This window comes from Bison bison, unplaced genomic scaffold, assembly GCF_000754665.1.
Source record: "Bison bison bison isolate TAMUID 2011002044 unplaced genomic scaffold, Bison_UMD1.0 scf7180017864518, whole genome shotgun sequence".
In the NCBI taxonomy this organism is placed as follows: domain Eukaryota; kingdom Metazoa; phylum Chordata; class Mammalia; order Artiodactyla; family Bovidae; genus Bison; species Bison bison.
The window spans coordinates 19164804-19174278 of record NW_011495071.1 but is presented as its reverse complement, the minus strand read 5'-3'; the positions used below and the strand labels follow the sequence as shown (position 1 = coordinate 19174278).

Genomic DNA, 9475 nt, shown 5'->3' with positions numbered 1-9475 from the left:
TTTCTCCCAGCAATCTTGATTCCAGCTTGTGTTTCTTCCAGCCCAGCGTTTCTCATTATGTACTCTGCATATAAGTTAAATAAGCAGGGTGACAATATATAGCCTTGACGTGCTCCTTTTCCTATTTGGAACCAGTCTCTTGTTCCATGTCCAGTTCTAACTGCTGCTTCCTGACCTGCATACAGATTTCTCAAGAGGCAGGTCAGGTGGTCTGGTATTCCCATCTCTTTCAGAATTTTCCATAGTTTATAGTGATCCACACAGTCAAAGGCTTTGGCATAGTCAATAAAGCAGAAATAGATGTTTTTCTGGAACTCTCTTGCTTTTTCCGTGATCCAGCGGATGTTGGCAATTTGATCTCTGGTTCCTCTGCCTTTTCTAAAACCACTTGAACATCAGGAAGTTCACGGTTCACATATTGCTGAAGCCTGGCTTGGAGAATTTTGAGCATTACTTTACTAGCGTGTGAGATGAGTGCAATTGTGCGGTAGTTTGAGCATTCTTTGGCATTGCCTTTCTTTGGGATTGAAATGAAAACTGACCTTTTCCAGTGCTGTGGCCACTGCTGAGTTTTCCAAATGTGCTGGCATATTGAGTGCAGCACTTTCACAGCATCATCTTTCAGGATTTGGAATAGCTCCACTGGAATTCCATCACCTCCACTAGCTTTGTTTGTAGTGATGCTTTCTAAGGCCCACTTGACTTCACATTCCAGGATGTCTGGCTCTAGGTCAGTGATCACACCGTCGTGATTATCTGGGACATGAAGATCTTTTTTGTACAGTTCTTGTGTGTATTCTTGCCATCTCTTCTTAATATCTTCTGCTTCTGTTAGGTCCATACCATTTCTGTCCTTTATCGAGCCCATCTTTGCATACTTAGGAATTTTATACTTAGGAAAGCTATTAATAAGCATCCACTCAAAAAAAAAATGCACAATGTTCAAATTAGTTTAGAAAAAGCTAGGTTAAAGGAACTTATTTTCTTCCTATCAAGGCTTAATACTCTCTCTGAATTTCTAAAGCAGGAGCTAAGTAACATATAGGATACAATGTTTATAAAACTTTTCCTGTAGGATCCTACATTTCAAGAAGCATCTATTAACCTCTTGCAAAATAAGTATTTTGCAGCATACATCATTCAGTGGAAAATGCTGGAGCTGCCCAGCTTCTGTGGCATTGATGTTCACATTGATTATGAGTCTTTGAAGCTGATGATTGTTGTGCTGAATTATATAGGATCATCTGGGAAATAGGATGGACTTTCCTGATAGCTCAGTTGGTAAAGAATCTGCCTGCAATGCAGAAGACCCTGGTTTGATTCCTGGGTCGGGAAGATCCCCTGGAGAAGGGAAAGGCGACCCACTCAGTATTCTGGCCTGGAGAATTCCATGGACTATATAGTCCATGGGGTTACATATCCCCTGCTTTATAAAGATTGATTTTTTTTGTAATATAGTTATTCACCACCAGCTCTCTTTTATGCCCAGTGGTAGACCAGTGCCTTTGGGGAGCAATAGGATTGGGAAGTCATCATCGCAGGTCAGGTGTTTAATGGCACTAAAAATGTGTCTTCCTTTTACTAAAATAGAACAACCAAGACAGTCCAGTAAGCTAAGACATTTGATGCAATTTAGGTTAGTGGGCCAATGCTACATAGTGGTTAAGGAGAGTGGATGCCTAGAAATACAATTGCATACGTCAGACCCAGACATTGCCACTTAACTAGCTGTATGATTTTGGGCAGTGAGTCAACCCATAAGAATTCTCAAGTTCCCCACCTGTAGTAGAATGAGGATAATAATTTCACCTACAAGGTTTGATGTGGGAATTAACAATGCATGGTAAGAGCTCAGAATTTCACGTATCAGTTGAGAGACTGGAGGGGAGCAGTTGGCATCCATGATGAGGTAATCAGAGTGATGAAGGGACCTTCATCACTCCACCCAAGTGATGTGGGTGGAGTTGAAGGAAACCAAGGATGGCAAGGCACTCCAGGGCCGACAACCGCTGGGAACAGATCCTACCCATGAGCCTTTAAGGGGCAAGGGACGGGGCACTGACCAGCAGCTGGGAAGAAAGCTGTAGCTATAGAAGAGCAAACCATGGCCCAGCAGGGAGGGAGCCAGGGGATAAACATCTCATCCACTGGTCCAGCCCAGCTATGGTAGAGAGTGGATTTGGAGCAACAAATGGTAAGGGCTCAGTGGGTGTTAACTAAAAAACTTTTTTTTTTTTTGGCATCAACTCTTAGTTGTGGCACACAGGCTTCTCTAGTTGTGACGTATGATCTTAGTTGCCTGAGACGTATGGGATCTTAGTTCCCCAACCAGGGATTGAACCCTTATCCACGGCATTGGAAGGCAGATTCTTAACCACTAGACCACCAGGAAAGTCCCCAGCTAATTTGATGGATACTATGTAATTAACTTCCTCTTTTCTCCCTTAGTCACAGAATCTTCTACAGGATTGCTCTTGCTTATTCTCAGTGGCACTTCTGGAAAATTGAAAATGACTTAACCTTATTGTGTCTCAGCTTGCTTTCTTTCTGCAAAGGAGATACTGCTGGTATGTTTCTCATGATGTGAGAAATATAATGAATTAATACATGTCAGGCACATAGAGCAGTGCCTGGCACATAATAAGCTCTCAGTAAAACTGAAGCCATGAGCTGTTGCCTTTCCTCACAGTTCCAAAGGGATATCAATGTGTATATTCTGCTTTGTTGCAGGTAATACGTATGTACATAATAAGGAGCTTGTTTTTCTCCTGGGCCTGGCCCTCCATCTCAAAGTTTAATACCTTTCTGATTTTGTGTTTCAGTGGTTGAGTCTCCATGCTGGACCTTAACTCAGTCCCAGAAACCTGAATACATTTTCTGATGCTGATGGCAACTTTTCTGTACTGTACTTGGCGCAACGAAGAAGGCATTTCTCAATCCTGCGCTATTAGCTCTGCCTGTTAAATCTTTGTGCTGAAGCACATGCCATCAACCCCGCCAGCATGTGTCTGGCAGCCTTCCTCCCTTCTCACAGAGGCCAGGAAGGCGGGGGCCATCACTAGGATCCTGTCCACTTTTCTTAGTTTCCTCTTCTCTCTCTCTTTCCAAGGCATCTTTGGGGAACCCCTGCTTCACTCTGCCTTCTCCTTTATTTTCCCCTTCCCCCACCTCTTTTATTGAAGACAAGGGTGTGGAAAGACAGGGAGAGGGATCCTCTTGGTTTTCCAGTTTTGCCATGAGCAGGATTCTGTGGCTTTGATGTCACCTGGATAGAGAGCATGTGCCCTGATTAGTCCTCTAAGGGCACGGGGACCCTCCACACCCTCGGGGTGGAGAGCTGATAATCAGAAGCTGATCGGAGCCCCCACTGTGTTCCCCAGCCAATGCTCTGGACATTTCCCCTGTGGCCTGAGGGGTTCTGCTGTGGGACTCAGGCCAATATCAGACCAAATAACTCAAGTATGTGTTCAGCATTTACGTAGGGTGGATGGGGAGAGGCTGGCATTTATATAAATGAAACTAGCAAGGCTGTTTCTTTGTCTTCACAATAAGACAAAGGGATTACAGTATTTTTATTTTGCATCATTTTCTGAGCTAAGCAACATCTTGAAAAATATTTAAAAAGGGAGTTTAATAGTTACTCAGATACATCACTTATTCCCCTAAATAGGTCTAATGGCTAGGGTTAGTTTGGTTTTAAATTTCAGCAGACCTGGACCTGCTGAACTCAGGATCCTGTCAGCTCGCTGGTTTCAGGCTTGGTGGTGTGGCCTCTTGTTACACCTTGCAGTTCGCTCATTGGGCAGTGCAAACAGCTTTATCCAAAGTAGCTTTCCAAGAGGACTGTGCCTTTCCTCCCCATCCCACCAAGTGCATCATCTTCTTTGACAAAGAGGGACCCATTATGTTTTATCAGTATGGAGGAAGCAGTGTGGAAACTCGAGTTAACTGGTACCATATTTCCAATTTATTCCAGGGATGTTTTAGAATTTCTTATAAATTTGCACCCCACAAAGCCATCTAACTGGCTTACCACTTAATATAGCACTTCTTCTTTTAATCACTAGGAAGCGCTTAGATAGGAGGCTGGCCAGGACCTGAGTTATGGCCTGTGTGTAGTTTGTTTATTCATGTGTTCAGCAAACAGCCAAGTGTTATTCCAGCCTGGATGGCCTTTAGGTCTTGGGGTTGCAGGTGACAGCAGGACATCCTGGGGCGCTCGTGCTGGAGGTGAAGGGCTCACGATTTGGGAAGATCAGCCCATTTGTGGTAGGGATCATGGTACATGCAGACCCTGCTCCCTGGGGATGCCAAGGTGGGTGTCGGGGTCCCAGGGAAGGGATCCAGTCCTAACGGGATTCAAGAGTACTCTCAGTCTCAGCAGGCCCAGGATGGGGGGAGAAGGAAAGCCCTTCATGCTAGAGCCCAGTCCAAGAACTTGATGCTGCCAGCAGTTGGAATTGCTTTTGTAGCCTAAGTCTTCTGCGGTGGGGCCATCCCTCATGGGCATGGGATGGCAGATGGCCAGGACCTTGCGCCAATCACTAGGTGGGGACTGGAAAGAAAGCACTGAGTTTGGCCCCATTTGGGGCAGTGTGGGTGGTCCTGCTCACTTCCAGCTGTGGGGCTTGAGTCATCAGAGGCCCTGGCCAGGGTGCTTGGACGTGTGGCCAAACCCAGAGTCCTTTTGGTCCTGGCACCTGACCCTGGCTATCCACGTCTCATCTAGAGATTAATGAGCCATTGTCTGCAGTCACTGAGGAAGGCTGTAGCAGGCCAGGGAGAAGACCTCAGAATATAATTGACATGGTTCTCACACGGTCCATATGGGAACAGCAATGAAAATCACTCCCATGTGCCTGGTTTTCCAGTTTACAAAGAAAGGAATCTGGGCTATGTCAATTACCAGCTGGGTATCTATGTACAAACCACTTAAACCCTCTTAGCCTCAGTTTCCTCGTTTATAAAACAAAGATAATGAAAGTCACTGCCTTGCCCATCTAATGGGTTTTTTATTTGAGATAATGAAGGATAGGGCAGGAGGCCAAACGGGACACACAAAAAAAGGGCTGGGACAGGTCTGGAGGAAATGCGGAGAATATAGTTTGTGACTTGAGAAGCAGGTGAAATGGTGAAGAAGGGCATGCTCTTCTTCAGGTTGCCTAAAACTGTGTCGTCTCCCTCTCAGTGGACACTGAAATTGCAGTGTTCAATGCAAAGCAGATTGTAACTATGATTTCCCTGATCATAAAAGAAACACATGCTTATAAAAATTTAAAAAAAATATTAAATATCAAGACAGACGTTAAAATAAACCATAGTCTTTTTATTGCTAATGTTTGGATGTTTTCTCTCTCATTCATATATCTAATATTTTAACAATAAAATAAAAATCATACTGTATATTCAGTTATGGGACTCAAGCTTTTGCAATGTAATTTGTAACATAAATGTTTTTAACAGAAGTAGACTCATGCTGTGTATCAGTCGGGGTTCTCCATAGAAACAGAACCAATGGAGATATATCTGTATGTGTGTGTTGTGTATATATATACATGCATACAGACATATAACATACACACATAAGCATTTGTACTAAGAGATGCACACAGACATACACATATATTTGAAGAGATTTATCTCAAGGAGTTGGTGTACATGTTTATAGGATTGGCAGATCTGAAACCTATAAGGCAGGCCAGCAAGCTGAATACTCAGGCAAGAGTTAATGCTGAGTCTTGAGGCAAAATCTCCTCTTTTCTGGGAAATCTCAGTTTGTGTTTGTAAGGCCTTGAACTGATGAGATCTGCCCACAGTACAGAGGGTAATCTTTTTCACTTACCGTTAATCCTATCTATAGAATACCTTCACAGCAACATCTAGCTTTTGATTCATTAACTGGGTACTATAGCCTAGACAAATTGACACACAAAACTAACCCATCTTTGTATTTTTATCTTTTTGTTTCTCACGTCATGAATATTTTTTTCACAGCAGCACCAAACATTATATAAGAACTTGATATGACTATATTGTTTTATTCACCAAATGGCTTTACCATAATTTGTTTATAAATTTCCCTGTTGTCAGATACTTAGGTTGTATCCAGTTTCCACTGTAGATGTAACATTTGTGATAAACATCTTTGGCTACATCTTTTGAGAAGGCAGTGGCACCCCATTCCAGTACTCTTGCCTGGAAAATCCCATGGACGGAGGAGCCTGGTGGGCTGCAGTCCATGGGGTTGCTAGGAGTCGGACACGACTGAGCGACTTCACTTTCACTTCTCACTTTCATGCATTGGAGAAGGAAATGGCAACCCACTCCAGTGTTCTTGCCTGGAGAATCCCAGGGACGGGGGAGCCTGGTGGGCTGCCGTCTATGGGGTCACACAGGGTCAGACACGATTGAAGTGACTTAGCAGCAGCAGCAACATTCCTTATTAGTCCCTAGAATATATCATTAGTGAAGAATTACTGAGTCAAAAGTAATAAAGATTGTAAGGCTTTTGATACACTTGGTCAGATTTTCTCTAAACTTCTCAAGGTGTGATCCTTCTACCAATGCCATCAGTATAACCAAGTTGTGGTTGCTGTTTTTCAGTCACTAAGTCATGTCTGACTCTCCGACCCCATGGACTGAAACACACCAGCCTTCCCTGTCCTTCACCATCTCCCAGAGTTTACTCAAACTTACATCCATTGACTTGGTGATGCCATCAGCCATCTCATCCTCTGTTGTCCCCTTCTCTCCCTGCCCTCACTCTTTCCCAGCATCAAGGTCTTTTCCAATGAGTTGGCTCTTCACATCAGGTGGCTGAAGTCTTGCAGCTTCAACTGGGTAGCTTATGAGAAAGGCAGATTCTTGGGCCTCACCCCAGACCTACTGAATCAGAATCTGCATCTTAACTAGATGTCCATGTGACTTGTGTACATTGCAGTGTGAGAGGCACTGCCCAAGAACTTTGTTCTGATTTGTAAACCAGCTGTACTCTGAATGTTTCTGTTCTGAAATGTATCTGCTGAACTCCTGATACCTGGTGTTGTGGTATGAGTAGGTGAGGCCTTTGGTAGGTCCTTAAGTCATGAGGGTAGAGTCCTCATGAGTGGGACTAATGCCTTATAAAAGAGGGTCCAGAAAGATCTCTAGCCTCTTCTACATAAAGGGACACAGGGAGAAGGGGCCAGTTATGAACCAGGAAGACAGTCTTCACCAGAGAACTTGGCCAGGCTGGTGCCTTGACCTTGGACTTGGGTCACCAGACCATGAGAATTAAATTTTTGTAGTTTATAAGCCACCCAGACTGTAGTATTTTGTTATAGTGGCCTGAATGGGCTAAGACATACCAGAAGTATTTGGGGATACTCGGTTCTCTTATCAAAACTGGGTGTTCTTTTGTTTTTTACCTTATAAATTTGCTAGCCGAAAAATGATATTCTGTTGGTCGTTTGATTTTTATCCTGTAACAAATTTATTGAATCAGCTGACTTCCATTGGAATTCAGTCAGGAAAGAGCTCTCCCTACCCCGAGCACTGCCTTAAATCATGCTCTGTGACATCTTAGGTGGATTGCGTGTCCAGCTATGAGGACATTTAAGGAATTAGGACTCACTTGTAGGTATGAAGGCCTAGTCCAGTCTGAAATCAAAACTTCAGCTTCCCTTCCAATTCCATGCTCTTCCACTCCCCCTGGCCCAGCCGGCCCCACAGCTCCGGCATGGGAGTGGGTGGTGGGCCTGGCGTGGTCTTCCACTCTCTTCATTCCCTCCTCCTATTTCTCTTATCTACAGTTGGGACAAGAAGGAATATGAGAAGGGACAAAAGTCCTCCTATATTGGTGCCATTGTTACAGTGCTCTCTTGATGGTTGCTGGCTCACTGCTAATGTGTTTGGTTCTTCAGAGCTCCTGCAAGGAGTTTTAAAAGAGTTCTTCAATGTGGTTAGCTTGCTTGGGATTTCAGTCTCTGAATCCATGATGCAATGGCCTCTCCTGCCACGCACTGAACTAATGGCATTCCAGGACTGCTGTTGCTGTCGCCCATAGGAAAGCATAAGGTCATCTGTTTAAATTCCCGCCAAATGACAGCAACGTGGAATGAAAATTCTGATGTTTAAAAACATATTTCTGATTGTTAGAATATGGAAAAATCACTTCCTTTGCAGACTGGAACTTTTTTCTTTTTTAAGGTTCATTTCAGAGGCCTCAGTTCCACTAGATTAGCCCAAAAGTTCATTTGGATTGTTTTCCCCTGATAAGGAATTCTTGGTTTGCCGTGACCATGTCTTCTCCCGATCTGGTTTCGTAGCTCTCCCAGCCAAGTGTGCAGACCAGTCTCCGTTAGGCTCGCTGATTGATTGGGCCGTGGTGCTTGGTCAGTGGGTTGTGTCACTATTTCACTGCCGTCCAGTGAGCAGGGGACTGCTCAAGAGCTCGATCTGGTGTTTTCATCCCTGCACCGCCCAGCTGGCCGAGCGGTGTCTGATGAGAAGCTTGGGGGTGGCTTGTTGAGAGGCTGGGGTGTTGAGTATGCTCTGAGTTGGAATTCCAGCTGACTAGCTCTGTGAACTTGGCCTTATCACCTCATTTCCTCACTGACATAATTCAGATTAGTTCATTTATAAGTGTGTATCATGTGCCTTATGTGCTAAGCACTATTTTAGGAGTTGGAGATGTGGCAGTGAATAGGCTAGAGATCTGAATAATGAGAGAGGGTTGACAATCTTGGGGATGAACGTTCCAGAAAGAGGGGTCTGCAGGTGCAGCCACAGAAGTTCAAGGAACTGATAAGGCTCCCATGGTTGAAGCTTGGAGGTCGAGGGGAAGCTGATGGGAGATGGAGCTGGGAGTCGGGCCAAAGTTAGATCCCATGGGGCCGCCAGAAGCCTGAGTTTTTCCCTAAAACATATGGAAAATTATCAGAGGATTTTAGAGGTGAATAACATGATCTGGTTTACTAGGAGTGGTAGTTACTACTACTCTTTGAACATTAACTGCAACTAAATAAGATAATATATGCAAAAGTACTTAGTGGTGTGCCTTGTATGCAGTAGGTGCTTGATAAGTGTTAACGAATATTTTCACCTTTTGGCGAAACACTGGTGGTCTCCTACAGTTTGACCTTAAAAGATGAAGTCTGTGGTAGACTGAATAATGGCACTCCACAGATGTCCATGCCCTAACCCTTGGAACTGGTAACTATGTCACCTTATATCGCCAAGGAGAATTAAGGTTGCAAATGGAATTAACGTTGTTAATTTCATTTTAAGGTGAGACCTTAAAATAGGGAGAGTGTCCTGAGTTATCCAGATGGGTCCAGTGTAATCATCAGTTCAGTTCAGTTCAGTCTCTCAGTCGTGTCCGACTCTTTGCGACCCCATGAATTGCAGCACGCCAGGCCTCCCTGTCCATCACCAACTCCTGGAGTTCACTCAGACTCACGTCCATCAAGTCAGTGATGCCATCCAGCCATCTCAT

The 9475-nt window shown here is 44.2% G+C and overlaps 1 protein-coding gene across 1 annotated transcript in view; it reads left to right on the top strand.

Annotated features, from left to right (window-relative positions):
* The window catches only part of PARVA (parvin, alpha), a 180070-nt gene that overhangs the window by 24110 nt on the left and 146485 nt on the right, over positions 1 to 9475 (top strand).